Source organism: Pristis pectinata, chromosome 16 (assembly GCF_009764475.1).
Source record: "Pristis pectinata isolate sPriPec2 chromosome 16, sPriPec2.1.pri, whole genome shotgun sequence".
In the NCBI taxonomy this organism is placed as follows: Eukaryota; Metazoa; Chordata; class Chondrichthyes; order Rhinopristiformes; family Pristidae; genus Pristis; species Pristis pectinata.
In genome coordinates this window covers 44,126,842-44,145,283 of record NC_067420.1, presented here as the reverse complement: position 1 = coordinate 44,145,283, position 18,442 = coordinate 44,126,842, and the positions used below count along the sequence as shown (strand labels likewise).

The 18,442-nt window shown below is 47.5% G+C and overlaps 1 protein-coding gene across 1 annotated transcript in view; it reads right to left on the bottom strand.

Moving 5' to 3' along the window:
- Positions 1-18,442, bottom strand: part of LOC127579057 (DENN domain-containing protein 3-like) — a 743,140-nt gene that overhangs the window by 236,942 nt on the left and 487,756 nt on the right. The window lies entirely within an intron of this gene.

Genomic DNA, 18,442 nt, shown 5'->3' with positions numbered 1-18,442 from the left:
TGGTAGGGCGCTGGGGAGTGTTGTAGAACAGAAAGACCCAGGGGTACAGGTAGACAGGGTGGTGAAGGAGACATTTGGCACACTTGCCTTCATCGGTTAGATCATTGAGTAGAGGAGTTTGGATGTCATGTTACAACTGAACAAGTTGGTAAGGCAACATTTGGAGCCCTGCGCACAGTTCTGGTCGCCCTGCTGTGGGAAGGACGTCATTAAACCGGAGATGGTGCAAAAAAAATTTACGAGGATGTTACTGGGACTGGAAGGCTTGAGTTACAAGGAGAGGCTGGATAGGCTGGGACTGTTCTCCCTGGAGCGGAGGAGGCTGAGGGGTGTAAATTGGGATGACATTTTTGAAGGGAGATGTACTATGGAGATGTGGTTGATGTTCAGGGATCTTTTGCAGGATGTTAGGGATAAATTTGTCCCGGTGAGGCAGAGAAGGAATGGCAGGGTGAAGGAACTGTGGGTGACGAGAGAGGTGGAACAACTAGTTAGGAAGAAGAAGGCAGCATACATAAGGTGTAAGTGGCAAGGTTCAGACAGGGCTCGTGAGGAATACAGAGTAGCAAGGAAGGAAATTAAGAAGGGGCAGAGGAGAGCTAGAAGGGGACATGAAAAGGCTTTGGCGAGTAGGGTTAAGGAGAATCCCGAGGCTTTTTACTCGTATGTGAAGAGCAGAAGGATGGCTAGAGTAAAGGTTGGTCCGATTAGAAACAAAGGTGGGAAGATGTGCCTGGAAGCTGTAGAAATGGGTGAGGTTCTCAATGAATACTTCTCTTCAGTATTCACCAAGGAGAGGGGTCTTGATGATGCTGAGGACAGTGTTGGTAAGGTTAATGTTCTAGAGTATGTAGATATCAAGAGAGAGGATGTGTTGGAGCTGTTAGAAAATATTAGGACAGATAAGTCTCCGGGGCCTGATGGAATATTCCCCAGGCTGCTCCAGGAGGCAAGGGAGGAGATTGCTGAACCGTTGGCTAGGATCTTTGAGTCCTCGTTGTCCATGGGGATGGTACCGGAGGATTGGAGGGTGGCGAATGTTGTCCCCTTATTCTAAAAAGGTAGTAGGGATAGTCCAGGGAATTACAGACCAGCGAGCCTTACGTCTGTGGTGGGTAAGCTGTTAGAAAGGATTCTTAGAGATAGGATCTATGAGCACTTAGAGAATCATGGACTGATTAGGGACAGCCAGCATGGCTTTGTGAAGGGAAGATCTTGCCTCACTAGCCCGATAGGGTTCTTTGAGGAGGTGACCAGGCAGATTGATGAGGGTAGTGTAGTAGATATGGTCTACATAGATTTTAGTAAGGTGTTTGACAAGGTTCTGCATGGTAGGCTTCTTCAGAAGGTCAGAGGCCAAGGGATCCAGGGAGGCTTGGCCGTGTGGATTCAGAATTGGCTTGCCTGTAGAAAGCAGAGGGTTGTGGTGGAGGGAGTGCATTCAGATTGGAGGGCTGTGATATCCCACAAGGATTGGTTCTGGAACCTCTACTTGTTGTGATATTTATTAATGACTTAGTTGAGGGGGTGGAAGGGTGGGTTAGCAAGTTTGCAGATGACACAAAGATCGGTGGTGTTGTGGATAGTGTGGAGGGCTGTCGAAGCTTACAGAGGGATATTGATAGGATGCAGAGCTGGGCTGACAAGTGGCAGATGGAGTTCAATCCGGAGAAGTGTGAGGTGGTACACTTTGGAAGGACAAACTCCAAGGCAGAATACAAGGTAAATGGCAGGATTCTGGGCAGTGTAGAGGAGCAGAGTGATCTGGGGGTTCATATCCACAGGTCACTGAAAGTTGCCACACAGGTGGATAGGGTGGTTAAGGAAGTTTATGGGATGTTAGCTTTCATAAGTCGTGGGATCGAGTTTAAGAGCCGCAAAGTAATGATGCAGCTTTACAAAACTCTAGTTAGGCCACACTTAGAGTACTGTGTCCAGTTCTGGTCGTCTCATTATAGGAAGGATGTGGAGGCATTGGAAAGGGTGCAGGGGAGATTTACCAGGATGCTGTCTGGATTAGAGAGTATGGATTATGAGGAGAGACTAAGGGAGCTCGGGCTTTACTCATTGGAGAGAAGGAGGATGAGGGGAGACATGATAGAGGTGTACAAAATATTAAGAGGAATAGATAGAGTGGACAGCCAGCGCCTCTTTCCCAGGGCACCAATGCTCAATACAAGAGGGCATGGCTTTAAGGTAATGGGTGGGAAGTTCGAGGGAGATGTCAGAGGGAGGTTTTTCACCCAGAGAGTGGTTGGTGCATGGAATGCGCTGCCTGGGGTGGTGGTGGAGGCTGATACGTTGGTCAAGTTCAAGAGATTGTTAGAGAAGCATATGGAGGAACTTAAGACAGAGGGATATGTGGGAGGAAGGGGTTAGTTAGTCTTAGGAGTGGTTTGAAGGTCGGCACAACATGGTGGGCCGAAGGGCCTGTATTGAGCTGTATTGTTCTACGGTTCTTATAGAGGTTTATAAAGTCACAAGGGGCGTAGTATGGTGAATGGTCACAGTCTTTTCCCCAGGGTAGGAGAATCCAAAACTAGAGGGCAAAGGTTTAAGGTGAGAGGGGAAAGATTTAAAGGGAACCTGAGGGGCAAGTTTTTCACCCAGAGGGTGGTGGGTGTGTGGAACGAGCTGCCAGAGGGAGTGGTGGTGGGGGGTACAGTTACAACATCTAAAAGACATTTGGACAGGTCCATGGATGGGAAAAGTGTAGAGGGATATGCGCCAAACGTGGGCAAATGGGTCTAGGTCAGTGAGGCAACTTGGTCAGTATGGACAAGTTGGGCTGAAGGGCCTGCTTTCTGCGGTATAACTCGATGAGTAAGTGTTGTTTGACTTTAATAATTTTATTGAAATCATCAAAACTATAGATTTGTTTCTATCCACTCCCAGGATGTAGGCATCTCTATGAGTTGAGCATTTACCGCCTGTCCTTCATCACCCCCTCTCGACCTGCTGAAGTCCTCTGGTGAAGGTGCTCCCACATTGCTGTTGGGGAGGGAGTTGCAGGATCTGGAACCCATATCAGTGAAGGACTGGAGATAGACGCCCACGCCAGGACGGTGCACAACTTCGAGGTAGCATTCTCACTCTTTACCTGGGTGGTGGTGGTCACAGGTTTGGTAGCTGGTGTTGGAGCAGCCTGGGTGAGTAACTGCAGTGCAGTTTGTAGACGGTGCTCACTGCAGCCAGGGGTGGATGCAGTGAATATTTTGGGTGCTGGATTGAATGGCAAGCAAGCCGGCTGCTTTGTTCTGGATGGTGCTGGAGCTTCTTGAACTTTGTCAGAGCCACATTCCGCCAGGCAAACCAGCCAAAACATTGACTGGTTTCTCCTCCCACAGATGCTGATTGACAGGCTGAGTTCTTCCAGCATCTTTGTTCTTGTTTCAGATTCCAGCATCTGCAGTGGGCACGATATCTAGATGCCTGGTCCACGGTGAATTGGACTGAACTGATGGGTAAACAGTGAAACTATTCAAAGAAATATTTCTGACAACTTAATAATAAACACATCCCAAAAAGGCAAAAATCTCAGTATGTGCAGTTAAACAATTTTGCTCAATAAAAGAAAGATTACATCAGTACCGAGAAAGGTGGTCATGCAAGGCACAGAGTGATAGCAAGGAATATAGAGAAAGTCACAAGGTAGAAATATTCATCCAAAAATATTGTTTAAGAGGATAAGATGTAACAGCTTGACCAGGATAAAATATCCCATCTTCAAATCATCCCAAACGCTTTACAGCCAATAAACTACTTCTTAATGTTCACAAGTACAGCAACACCACAACAAACTGCTATTGCCACAAACAGAAAAGCCAGTCGGGCAGCATCTGTGGAAAGAAAAAACACTTAACGTTCGGGTCTGGGACCCTTCCTCAGAACCAGAGGGGAGAGTGGAGAGTTACCCCAGCCTGGGGGACCTGCTTATGTCTTGAATCCCCCAGCTCTTGGCTTCAGCGTTAACAGATGTTGCCTGGTTGTTGTTGCAGCCACAGGATGTTGTGACTATAAACCGGCAGTCCTTGATCCCTGGTATCACATAAGGAGTTTAAGCAGCTTATGTTATCTGCTCACTGAAGCAACTATTACACGGATTCCACCAATCCCCAACATCTGGTGCGTGATTTCCTCCAGGGATGTATAACAAACCACGTCCCATTTACAGACCACATTCCCAATGCCTCACCTACTTGCCAAGTTCCCAGCAGGTCAGTTAAATGCTCCTGCTTCCTTATTCTTAAATCCCCTGTGAATTGGTTGGCACAGCAGCACAGCCAGTAGGGTTGGTGCCCCACAGCTCCAATGACCTGAGTCCGATCCTGGCCTCGGCTGCTGTCTGTGTGGACGTTCTATGTCTGCTTCCTCCCTCAGTTCTATGTTCTCCCCTTGTGGACTTCCCTCCGGGTGCTCCGCTTCCTCCCTCATCCCTGAGACATGCAGTTGGCTTGGTTAATTGGCCGCTGTAAACGACCCCTAGTGCAGTTGGACGGTAGGCTTGGTGGGAACGTTGGCAGAATAGGTTACAAGGAAATCGGTGGAGGATGGGATCGTTCTTTGATCCGGCAAAGACTCGATGCCCTCCTCATGTGTTGTAAGCAGACATGACTATGGACTTACGGACTGCATCTGAGTCCAAGTTCTCCCTGTTTGCACATCCCCATCCAGGCCAGGCAATGGCTCCTAACTCTGCCTCTGTGGCAGGGAGGGAGTCAGTGTAGATCTCTGAGAAAAGGGCAAGGTCAGCACTGTAATCTTCCCCATCTTCTTCCTATCCCACAGCTTGCAGTGGGTCAACGAGTCACTGGAGCATGTGGAACATTTACTGGTGAAACATTTTAAAGTAGCATTAGGCCCACGGAGAGCTCTTACCCACTTAAATATCTCACAAGTTTAGCTGAAGGAACTGAGGCAGATTGAAAGTGAGCCGTGAGGCTGAAGAGATGCAAAGATAGCCAGTGCTGAGCATACAGGAACTGCTCAATACGTCAGATGTTCACTGCCACCCAAGGCAGCGCACATTGCTTCCCAGGAAAGTCATTACTACCCTAATCATTGTGGGACATGGCACACATCCGTCATACACAGCAGGATCCCACAAACATTAATGGCCAGTTCTGGGATGTGACGAACTGTTACTGACCCTCGGGCGATCAGTCCATTACCATTTTGGGAGATCAAAGCAGGCTAGGACTTGTACAGTGAATGGGACGGCCCTGGGGAGTGTTGTGGAACAGAGGGACCTAGGAATGCAAGTGCATAGCTCACTGAAAGCGGCGTCACAGGTAGACAGGGTGGCGAAGAAGGCATTTAGCATGCTGGCCTTCATCAGTCAGGGCACTGAGTACAGGAGCTGGGAAGTTATGTTGCAGTTATATAAGACATTGGTGAGGCCTCACTTGGAGTATTGTGCACAGATTTGGGCTCCCTGTTATAGGAAAGATGTTATTAAACTAGAAAGAGTGCAGAAAATATTTACCAGGATGTTGCCTGGACTTGGGAGCCTGAGTTACAAGGAGAGGTGTGTAGACTAGGACTTTATTCCCTGGAGCGTAGGAGATTGAGGGGTGACCTGATAGAGGTGTATAAGATCATGAGGGGCATAGACAGCGTGAAAGCACACACAGTCTTTTTCCCAGGGAGGGGGTGCTGAAAGCAAGAGGGCACAGGTTTAAGATCAGAGATGAGAGATTTAAAAGGGACATCAGGGGCAGCTTCTTCACACAAAGGGTGGTGCGTATTTGGAATGAGCTGCCAGAAATAGTGGTTGAGGCCAGCACATTAGCAACATTTAAAAGCCATTGAGTTAAGTCCATGGATAGGAGAGGTTTAGAGGGCTATGGGCCAAATGTGGGCAGATGGGACCAGCTCGCTGGGAACACAGTCGGCATGGATGAGTTGGACCATAGGGCCTGTTTCCATGCTCTGTGACTCTATGGTCTCCGCGTGTGATTGGCTAATACTGCCTGATGTATTTTATTATCTTGTTGTATTAACTATATTATAACATATATTGTGTTATATTTCTTTTTATTATCCTATATTGCATTGTAATATCATACAAATTAAAATATATTGTTTTAATTTATATGATATTATAATGTAATATAGTGACCAGTCCTGAAGAAGGGTCTCAACCCGAAACGTCGACTGTTTATTTTCCTCTATAGATGCTGCCTGACCTGCTGATATAGGTTTATTAAATATATATTTTATTATAACATTGCCTATAACTGTACTAACACATTTTACTATTTCTAGAAACAGATTCCATAGTAACTTTTCAACAGGGATTTGAACAAGTGCAGAAACATTTGAAAGGAGAACTCCGAGGCCCAGAGGGAATTGCGGGATGGATGGTGCTGGGACTAAAGGGGTGGGGAGATAGGAGGGTTCATTCAAGGAGCAGGCTCAGGGATGGTGAGCTGAACTGGCACGTCCACACTGTACAGTTTCCAAACTTTGTAAGTCAGTCTTCATGTCGTGCTGGTGTCAGATGTTCGGGTGAAGGGTTTAGTCCCCAGGGCGTTGCTCAATGACTTTAGTTCCTTGATGATGATACTCATGAACATGGAGACAGGCCCATCAGCAAGAGTGATGGTTTGGAATGTGATTTCTCTGGTGTAGATCTCTGTACATTGTTGACCACTCAAGGGGATTTGTCCTTACCGAGGTGAACTGAACAGTTTACCAAGAGCAGCTTGGTCTTTAATTCAGAATTGAAAAAATGCCAACTGATATCCTGCTGACTGTGAATGTTAGATTAAAAAAATATTTAGTTAATAAGTTTTATAAATTAATATTGAATAGTTAAGCTTGGTTGTTCTGAAAGGAGTCACTACAGCTGTTATTGAGAAGGTTCTTTAGACAGTACTGTTGTAATTTACCATTATACTAATGGAAGTGCACAGAACTGTGCAAATTGTACATCACCACTGGACATTAGAGTCACAGAGATGTACAGCACAGAAACAGGCCCTTTGGCCCACCATGTCCATGCTGATCTCTGTGCCTATCAACACTATTTGCCTATATTAAGACTGCCTTTCGTGCCTTGCCTAATTCTCCTGAATTCTGCATCGTCCAGAATCTCTGTTCAAGGCTCGGCATCCCTTATGGTCTGAGGATGATCCCAAAACCCAGATGGCCTTCCCTGTGCCGTGTACCAAGGAATCGCCCTGCCGTGTGGGTCGAGCTGAGACCATTATGCCTCCTTGGGGCCCGTGTAACATACAAGGTGTCGATATCATTGGATAGGGAAGAGGTTGTTCAGCATCTTGAGTCTGTTCAATGACCTCACCCACTGATCTCTGTTTCATTAATCCTCCTGTTTAGCAGAAGTCTGTTAATCTGACTTAAACTCCTTGAGTTAACTGTTTGTGGGAGAGAGTTGATATATTTTACCACACACAGCCTGAAGGATTTCATAATGGTCCCTAAAAGGCTTGGCTCTAAAAGGTAATTGGCTATAAATTGGGGTTTGCATATTCAATGGAAAAAGTTTGCTCTTATTGAGATTTAATCTATAGCCAGAAAAAACACTAAACTGATCTAGTAGTGGTAGTACTGCGGGGATTGGTAACCTACTACTTTATGTATTTAGGTGTTAAAATTACCAAGGAACATAAGGACTTATTTAAAGCTAATCTATTGCCTTTAGTTGACCATGTTAAACAATTATTTTCAAAGTGGTCTCCACTGTCTTTATCATTGGTAGGCCGAATTAATGCGGTTAAGATGAATATTTTACCAAAATTTTTATATTTATTTCAAGCGATTCCAACTTTTGTCCTGAAATCTTTCTTTGACACTATTGATTTGGCAGATAAAAACCCAAGGTTAAGTAAGAAATATTTACAAAAACTAAAAAAGGATGGTGGTATGGCCTTGCCTAACTTTATATTATTGGGCAATTAATATCAGATATTTAATTTTTTGGATACAAGATTTAGATGTAATTCAACGCCCCAAATGCGTACACCTTGAGCATCAATCAGTACTTGAATTTTCATTAGTTTCTATTTTAGGAGCTTCACTCCCTTTTGCACTTACCAAATTAAATGAACATATGATTAACCCAGTTGTTAAACATATAATACGAATATGGTTTCAATTTTGTAAATTTTTCGGATTGAATAAATTTAACTTGTCAAGTCCCATTCAATCTAATTTTTTAGTTCATCCATCCGAGTTGACTCAGCTTTTTCCATATGGAGAAGGAAGGGAATAGTATGTTTTCGTGATCTATTCATTGATAACTGTTTTTCATCCTTTGAACAATTGTCTAACAAATACAATTTGCCTAGATCACACTTTTTTCGATATTTGCAGATTAGAAATTTTTTAAAAGCTACTATACCCTCTTTTGAGACACCTTACAAAATTGAAACTATGGAAAAGATTTTAGGTCTTAATCCTTATCAGAAGGGCTTGATAGCAATAATCTATGATTTAATTATGAAAATACGTCCAGAATCACTGGACAAAATTAAGAATGAATGGAAAAGCGAACTCCAGACATCTTTACCTACAGGGACTTGGAAGAAAATTCTTCATTTAGTTAATACATCTTCAATGTGTGCCAGACACTCGTTGATACGGTTTAAGGTAGTTCACAGGACCCATATGTCCAAAGATAAGTTAGCTCGTTTTTATCACCATATAAATCCTATATGTGATAGATATAAATTGACTGTGGCTTCTTTGACACATGTTTTGGTCCTGTCCTCTTTTGGAAAAATATTGGAAAAACATTTTTAACATTATTTCAAATGTATTGAAGATTGATTTACAACCTCACCCTATCACTGCAATTTTTGGATTACCAAGGACAGAGTCTGGCCATCTATCTGCCTCCGCTAACCGTATGATTGCTTTTGTTACATTAATGGCCAAACGATCCATTTTGCTTAAATGGAAGGATCCAATACCCCCTACTACTTTTCAATGGTTCTCTCAAACTATATCATGTTTAAACTTGGAAAAAATTAGGAGTGGTACTGTCGATCCTTCGCTTAAATTTGAAGATATTTGGAGTCCATTTATTCAATATTTTCACATGATGTAGATCCCCTTTCAATAACTTTCCAACTTAGAGGAACGGAGTTGATGACATAAAATTGCTCTGTTTCTACTGAGAAATTTTAGCCCAGTTTTTTTTTGTTGTTTGTTTTTTTTGTGTGATTTTTCTGTTTAGTTTAGTTTATATCGTTTATAATTTTTCTTATTGATTTGGGTTTTTTTTCTTTCTTTTTTAAAATTTATATAATAAATCTTTTTCTTTCCTTTCTTTTATATTATATTCATTTACTAAGAGATGGTTGGATCTACAGATTTTTTATATTTTATTGTTCTCTATGATCATCTATGCCATGATTGTTCTCCTGATCTCTGTGTATTACATGTACAAACATCAATGTTATATATTAATCTGTATTAATTTGAAAACTAATAAAAAGATTGAAAAAGTAAAAGGCTTGGCTCTGGTTATAAGGTGGTGTGGCCTCATGCTAGATAACCCCACCAGTGAACGGACATCCACCCAATCCATTTTTTTCAAAAGCCAAAAGATCTTCTTCCAAGTACCACCTGCTGTTTATTCCCTGGAAGGGAATGCTGGTGTTTATGATCCGCACACCTGATCCAACATTTGGAGCCTCAGCAATATTCTGGTGAATCAAAATCAAAGTCGAGTTTATTGTCACCTGCACAAGTCCATGTGTGCACAGGTGCAATGCAAAACTTACCTGCAGCAGCGTCACAGGCACAGAGCATCAGATACTCAAGATTCACAAGAAAAGCATAAATTAAACATAAATTATACATAATGTTTACAAGAAAGAACAAAATTAGAACAAAACAAAGTCCATTTTACTCCATGAAGGCAATGTCCCACCCACAAAGCCTTTTGTAGACTGCAGTGCCTGGAGATACACACAGAACTGTGATTGTGGTCGAACTACACCTGAGTGGCTCGACAGTGTATGGGTAGATACATCTGACCTCAATGAATATGTAACAAATACTATTTTGGGCAGTACTTAACCTGATTCCAACTTCCATTCACAGAAACCAGCATGATGTAGAATTAAGCTCGAGTCAACTAGATCTGACAATCACTTTCTGGTGCAAATTATCCCATCAGCTATCAAACTTCCAGTGTGTTAAACTGTGAAATCAAAACCAGAAATACTCAGCAGGTCAGGCAGCACCTACGGAGAAAGAAACAGGGTTAACGTCTCAGGTTATTGACTCTCAACCAGCAATGGTTGTTGTAAGAATTGAACAGTTTTTAAACTACTATAGAGGTGCAGAGAAGGTGTGGAGGAGGTGGGGAGGGAGGGAGGGAGGTGGGAAGGTTGGGACGGTGGGGGACAGGGGATGGAGGTGGGGACAGAAGCAGGGGCAATGCCTGACAGAGCAAGGTTTATTTTCTTTGATCATTTTCAAAGTATTCAAAATCCAAAGATCCTTGAAGGTGGCAGTGCAGGTGGATAATGTGGTTAAGAAGGCGTAGGGGATGCTGGCTTTCAGTTGTCAGATATTCAATACAAGAGAAGAAAAGTTTTGCTCCAACTTTATAATCCATGAGTCAGATTTCAGATGGAGCACTGTGTGCAGCTCTGACCACACTAGAGGAAGGATGTGACTGCACTGAAGAGGGTGCAGAGGAGATTCACCAGGATGTTGCCTGGGATGGAGAGACTGGAGAGGCTAGGTCTGTTTTGCCTTGGAACAGAGGAGGTTAGAAGGGACATGATTGAGGTAGATGACTTAATGTGTATAGATAGGGATGACTGCAGGAAACTATTCCTTTATCAGAGGTGGATAAAGTTGGAGGACACAGAGTTATGGGGAGGAGATTTAGAGGGGACCTGAGGTGACCTTTTTCACCCAGAGAGTGGTGAGTACCTGAACCCACTGCCGGAGAGAGTGGTGGAAGCAGAGTCACTGACAGCATTTAAGAAGTGTCCAGGTGGGCACTTGAACCGCCCAGGTATAGAAGGCCAAGGGCCAAGTGCTGGAAGGTGGGGTTAATACAGATGGGTGCCCACTGGTCGGTATGGACGTGGTGGGCCGAATGGCCTGCTTCCATTCTGTATGACTTTATGAGATAGTGTGGTGGATGTGGGGGGGGGGGGTGGTGGGGGGCTTGTGGAAGAGAAGGTGTGGAGGAGGTGGGGGTGGGATTAGGGGCCATTTTCTATGAACATTCTCATTATGTTGGACATGGGAAAAAGTTGCCATTTCATCACGGATTTGCTTAGCACAGAAACAGGCCCTTCAGCCCAACTTGTCCATACCGACCATGATGCCTATCTCCAGTAACATGATCTGCTTAGTTGGTGAACTGGGATTTGAACCCAGGACCTCTTGCACATTATATACTTTATCACCCAAACTGAGAAACATACCACTAGACTGACATGGCTCTATTGATTTGTTTGAGATAATGATTCCATATTGGGTATGTTCTTTTATCCATTAGCTGGGGAAAGGGAGTCCATCTGGAGAATGGACCAAAGGCAGATTGTGAGGTGGGGCAGTTTGTGGTCAGAGGTCAAATGATGACGTCTCAGCAAAGCACCCCAGAAGAGTTGGCAACTTAAGATTGAGCAGTACCAAAGGGACGTGTTTGTAAAAAGACTTTCTCTTCTTCCCCTTCAGTAATGTGGGTGACCCAGGGTGTGCTGAGCTGATTAAACATATCTCCCTTCCAGCAAGGCTTCTTCCTTCTGTCAAGCCTCTTGTCCCTGTCAGGAGATGACCTGGTTACGTGCTGTCACTGGGCCAGAAATTGTCCCAGCAGCAATTCACAAGTGTTGAGCAGAAGTGGGGGTGCTGGAGATGCTGAGGTGCTGGCTGCTGTGATAGGGTTGGTTTCGGGTGGCTGTGAGGTGGCAGGAACTAAAGGTCAGACCAGGCCCAACATGTGAAGAATGTTGAGATATTTATCCTGAGATATTATAAAACACAAGCACTTTCTTTTCATGTTCATAACATCAAATGGTACAAGATTGAGGAGAAAGGCTCTGAATCATTTATAATACATAGTAATTAGTGTTTAATTGAAAGCAGCTGTTGTGTGAAGTTTCTTTAATTGGTGTTTTTAATGAAACATGTATATTTTATGAATAATATTGACTGAGGCTGCATTCGGTTGTGTTTAACCCCTTCAGAGATTGAAAACTGTGCACTCCTCCAATGCTTCAAACCTCAAATGATCGAGCTGAAGGTGACTCAACCATCGCAATGACGTTCTGCAACCAGGTAGAATTACAAGGAATTTTCTAATTTAAGAAATATTGGATTTTGGAACTGTGACATCTTAAATGAAGCAAATACGGAGATAAAAACAGAATGCTGGAAACACTCAACAAGTCAGGCAGCAAATGTTCTCTCAGGATGCTGGAAACACTCAGCAGGTCAGGCAGCATCTGTGGAGAGAGGCACAGGGTTAACATTTCACATTGAAAGGTTGTGGCAAAGGGTCTTGAACCTGAAATGTTAATATTGTTTCTCTCTCCACAGATGCTGCCTGACCAGCTGAGTGTTTCCAGCACTTTGAGAGAACCTTTGGAACAACACACAAAATGCTGGAGGAACTCAGAGGGTCAGGCAGCATCCATGGAGGGAAATGAACAGTTGATGTTTTTGGACGAGACCCTTCATCAGGACTGGAAAGAAAGAGAGAGGGAGCCAGAATAAAAGAGTAGAGGGAGGGGGAGGAGCATGAGCTGGCAGGTGACAGGTGAGTCCAGGTGAGGGGGGAAGGTAGGTAGTTGGGGGCAGGGGGGAAAGTGGGAATGATGTGAGAATCTGGGAGGTGGGAGGTGGAAGAGGCAAAAGGGCTGAAGAAGCTGGAATCTGATGGGAGAGGACAGTGGACCAGGGAATAAAGGTCCAGAGGGTGAGGGGCAGGTCGTGAGGGTGAGGGTGGGGGAGGGGAACGAGGAGGGGTAATGAGGCAAGAGGAATGAGGGAAAACGAAGGGCGGGGGGACAGAGGGGAGGGTTACCAGAAGTTAGAGAAATCAATGTTGATGCCATCAGGTTGGAGGTTACCAAGACAGAATATGAGGTGTTCCTCCTCCAGAATTTTATGTGTTGTTCCAGATCTCCAGGACCTACAGTCTTTCTTGTGTCTCCATTGAGAGAACATTTGTAAACTTGGCTATGTAAAGTGAGCAAGGCTAAAGGAAAGAGGAAGAGAGATAGAGACTTGTCCAGCACAGAAACAGGCCCTTTGGCTCACCAAGTCCATGCCAACCTGCTTGTCTACACTTATCCCATCAGAACCTTATCATTCTAAGCCTTGCCTATGAAAGTGTCAGGTTAAATGTCTCTTGGACATCGTGAATTTACCTAATTCCACCACCTATCAGTGCGTTCTAGATATCAACCACAGTCTGGGTAAAAAACTTACCTCCCCCCAAGGTCCCCTTTAAAACTCCTTCCTCTGACATTAAACCTATACCCTATCGATACCCCTACCATGGAAAAAGATTCCATCAATCTTACCTACATCTGTTAAAAGGTTATATAACTCTATCAGGTCACCCTTTAGCCTCCTAGGCTCCAGGGAAAACAATCCCAACCTATCCAGTCTCTCCCCATAACTAAATTCCTCCGATCTGGGCAACATCCTAGTGAATCTCCTCTACACTCTCTCCAGTGCAACCACGTCCTTCCTGTCGTGTGGTGACCAGAACTGCACACAGTGCTCCAAATTCAGTCTAACCAGTATTTTGTTAAGTTACATGACGTCCCAACCCTTATATCCTATGCCCCAACCTATGAAGGCAAGCATACCACACGCCTTCTCCCCCATCCTGTCTACCTATGTTGCTACTTTCAGGGAACTATTGACTTGAACCCCAAGGTCCCTTTGTTCATCGACATTCCTTGGCACCCTACCATTTACTGTACATGTCCTATCCTTACATGACTTCCCAAAACACATCACCTTGCACTTGCCAAGATTAAATTTCATCTGCTAACCTTGTTCCCAAACTTTCCAACTCAGCTGTATCCTGCTGTAGCCTTAGACAACCTTCCTCACTGTCACAACAGCAGCAAATCTCAAATCATTCACAGATAGTAATCACACCCTCCTATATTCACCTCAAGTCATTAATAAATGCAGTGAACCACTGGTCACAAGGTTCCCAATAAAAAAAAAACAACCTTCCACCACTCCCCCACCTCCTTCGGCCCACCACATCCATGCTGATCTTTTAGCCCATCAACACTAATCCCATTTGCCCACATTGGCTCCATATCCTTCCATGCCTTGCCTATTCAAGTGCAGATCTAAATGCTTCGTGAGGCGAGGGAGGAGATTGCTGAACCGTTGTCTAGGATCTTTGAGTCCTCGTTGTCCACGGGAATGGTACCGGAGGATTGGAGGGTGGCGAATGTTGTCCCCTTATTCAAAAAAGGTAGTAGGGATAGTCCAGGAAATTACAGACGAGTGAGCCTTACGTCTGTGGTGGGTAAGCTGTTAGAAAGGATTCTAAAAGATAGGATCTATGATCATTTAGAGAATCATGGACTGATTAGGGACAGCCAGCATGGCTTTGTGAAGGGAAGATCTTGCCTCACTAGCCTGATAGGGTTCTTTGAGGAGGTGACCAGGAAGATTGATGAGGGTAGTGCGGTAGATGTGGTCTACATGGATTTTAGTAAGGTGTTTGACAAGGTTCCGCATGGTAGGCTTCTTCAGAAGGTCAGAGACCAAGGGATCCAGGGAGGCTTGGCCGTGTGGATTCAGAATTGGCTTGCTTGTATAAAGCAGAGGGTTGTGGTGGAGGGAGTGCATTCAGATTGGAGGGCTGTGACTAGTGGTGTCCCACAGGGATCGGTTCTGGGACCTCTACTTTTTGTGATATTTATTAACGACTTAAATGAGGGGGTGGAAGGGTGGGTTAGCAAGTTTGCAGATGACACAAAGATCGGTGGTGTTGTGGATAGTGTGGAGGGCTGTCGAAGCTTACAGAGGGATATTGATAGGATGCAGAGCTGGGCTGACAAGTGGCAGATGGAGTTCAGTCCAGAGAAGTGTGAGGTGGTACACTTTGGAAGGACAAACTCCAAGGTGGAGTACAAGGTAAATGGCAGGATTCTGGGCGGTGTAGAGGAGCAGAGAGATCTGGGGGTTCATATCCACAGATCACTGAAAGTCGCCACACAGGTGGATAGGGTGGTTAAGGAAGTTTATGGGATGTTAGCTTTCATAAATTGTGGGATCGAGTTTAAGAGCCATGAAGTAATGATGCAGCTTTACAAAACTCTGGTTAGATCACACTTGGAGTACTGTGTCCAGTTCTGGTCACCTCATTGTAGGAAGGATGTGGAGGCATTGGAAAGGGTACAGAGGACATTTACCAGGATGCTGCCTGGATTAGAGAGTATGGATTATGAGGAGAGACTAAGGGAGCTAGGGCTTTACTCACTGGAGAGGAGGAGGATGAGGGGAGACATGATAGAGATATACAAAATATTAAGAGGAATAGATAGAGTGGACAGCCAGCGCCTCTTTCCCAGGGCACCAATGCTCAATACAAGAGGGCATGGCTTTAAGGTAATGGGTGGGAAGTTCAAGGGAGATATCAGAGGGAGGTTTTTCATCCAGAGCGTGGTTGGTGTATGGAATGCGCTGCCTGGGGTGGTGGTGGAGGCTGATACGTTGGGCAAGTTCAAGAGATTGTTAGATAAGCATAATGGAGGAATTTAAGATAGAGGGATATATGGGAAGAAGGGGTTAGATAGTCTTAGGAGTGGTTTGAAGGTCGGCACAACATAGTGGGCCGAAGGGCCTGTATTGTGCTGTATTGTTCTATGGTTCTAAAAATTCACCTGGTTCATTAATGCCCCGGAGAGGAGCCCTGACGTCCTTTCACAGTCTGGGTGGCTGGATCAGCCCCTCAGCCTGGGGTCAATTAATGCTGGCCTGTCCTCTCCCATGGTTGAAGGGTCTCCGTGCTGAGGACAATTCCTCCCCTCCCCTCTGTCCACTGCTCCGGGGAGGGTCAGTCCTGCTCCCTGTGGGGCTCTCTGTCCCTGAGTCTGGCTCCACACTACCTGATGTCCTGGGGAGGCGCCGGTCCCCTGAATCGAGCGAGAAGCCCCCGGTCCTGTCCTGTCTGCCACATCGCCCCCCCACCCACACACCCCCGTCCACCACACCCCCACCCACACCCCCCGTCCGCCACACCCCCACCCACACCCCCCGTCCGCCACACACCCCCCAACCCCCAACCCCCACCCCCACCCCCCATTGATCAATCACTGCTCTGGTCCCGTTTCACCAGCGCCGGGGTGGTCAACGGGCAGTGGGTGGTCTGGAGAAGGGGTGCCTGTCCACTCTGTCCGGAGAGAGGGAGTGTCCGAAGAGAGGGGTGTCCACTCTGTGTCTGGAGAGAAGGGTGTCCGGAGAGGGGGATGTCCACACTGTCCAGAGAGAGGGGTTGTCTGGAGACGGGGGTCTCCACTCTGTCCGGATAGAGGGTGTGTCCGGAGACGGGGGTGTCCACTGTCCGGAGAGAGGGGTTGTCCGGGGGGGTGCTGTCCACTCTGTGTCCGGAGAGGGGAGTTATCCGGAGGGGGGGGTGTCCACTGTCCGGAGAGGTAGGGGACGGTCTGCCCATTTTCTGTGTCCGGAGAGGGAGGGGTGGGTTCGCTCTGTGTCCCGGGAGGGGGAGGGTTCGGGGGGCGGAGTTGCCGTCGCCCGCCCGCTGCTCTGACTGGGGGAAGCGCCAAGCCTCGGGTCCCTGGACGGCGGCGGAAGGTGCCGGGGACTGCGGGATGGAGCGGCCGGACAGGACGGAGCCCTCCCGGGGGGGCTGCCCCGTTCCACTGCTCCTCCTCCTGCTGACCGCCCCAGGTAGGGCTCGGACCCGGGGGAACAGTGCGGGCACTGGGCGGGGGGCTGGTGGAGGGGAGGGTCGGGGTGGGGCTGAGGATGGGGGTCGGGGGCTTGAGCTGGGGTGGGGCAAGTCTGGAGTTTGAGGAAGCAGGAATCCAGCACTGACTCTGTTCAAGACTATAGGAGCTGTCTGCCTGACTCTTCCCCCCCCCCACCCCCCCGACTCTCCCCCCCCCCCACCCCCCGACTCTCCTCCCCCCAACGCCCCCCGACTCCTCCTCCCCCCACCCCCCGACTCTCCTCCTCCCCACCCCCCACCCCCCCCGACTCCCCTCCTCCCCCACCCCCCGACTCCTCCTCCCCCCACCCCCCCGACTCTCCTCTCCTCCCCCTCACCCCCGACTCTCCTCCTCCCCACCCCCCACCCCCCGACTCCCCTCCTCCCCCCACCCCCCCCGACTCTCCTCCCCCCACCCCCCACCCCCCCGACTCCCCTCCTCCTCCCCCCACCCCCCCGACTCTCCTCCCCCCACCCCCCCGACTCTCCTCCCCCTCCCCCCACCCCCCCGACTCCCCTCCCCCTCCCCCCCGACTCCCCTCCCCCTCCCCCCACTCCCCCGACTCTCCTCCCCCCACCCCCCCCGACTCTCCTCCTCCCCACCCCCCCCGACTCTCCTTCTCCCCCTCCCCCCACCCCCCGACTCTCCTCCTCCTGCTCCTCCTCCCCCCACCCCCCGACTCCCCTCCTCCTCCCCCCACCCCCCGACTCCCCTCCTCCTCCCCCCACCCCCCGACTCTCCTCCTCCTCCCCTCCTCCCCCCCTCCTCCTCCCCTCCTCCCCCCCTCCTCCCCCCCGACTCTTCCCCCGACTCCCCCCCGACTCTCCCCCCGACTCCCCCCCCCGACTCTCCCCCCGACTCCCCCCCCCGACTCTCCCCCCGACTCCCCCCCCCCCGACTCTCCCCAACTCTTCTCCCTCCCGACTCTCCCCCTCCAACAATTTTGTACCTTTCAGTGAGGTCACCTTTCGTTGTTCCAAACCCCAGAAAGTTACACACAGCTCCCGGTCTCACCCACAGTGGTAGAGTCCTGCAGCACGGAAACAGACCCTTCGGCCCACAATATCTGTGCCGACCATCATGCTAATCCCACTTGCCTGTAGTAAGACATTTTACACCCAAATCCTCTTGCAATAAAACCCAAGATACAATTTGCCTTCCTAGTTGCCTGCTCCGGTGCCTTGTGTACAACGTCGCCGGTCCCTCCAACACCAACCCTTCCCAATCTCTCAGCATTTCAATTTTCCTATAAAAGTGGACTTGTATCCTATTAAAACCCACTCACTTAGCTTGTTCTAAATCTCCTTTAAAGCCCCCCCTTGCATCCTCTTCCCTACCTACCTTCCCATATAGCTTCAGCTCCCCTTTAGTTGTAATCTTGCGTAGCTGGGGCCCAAGCACCGACTCCTGTGTCCCCACCGGTCACCTCCTGCCCACCTCAAAAGGACCCATTCTCCCACTCTTTTTGTTTTCTCTCTGTCGACCAACTGGGGAACCCCCCCCCATTCCAT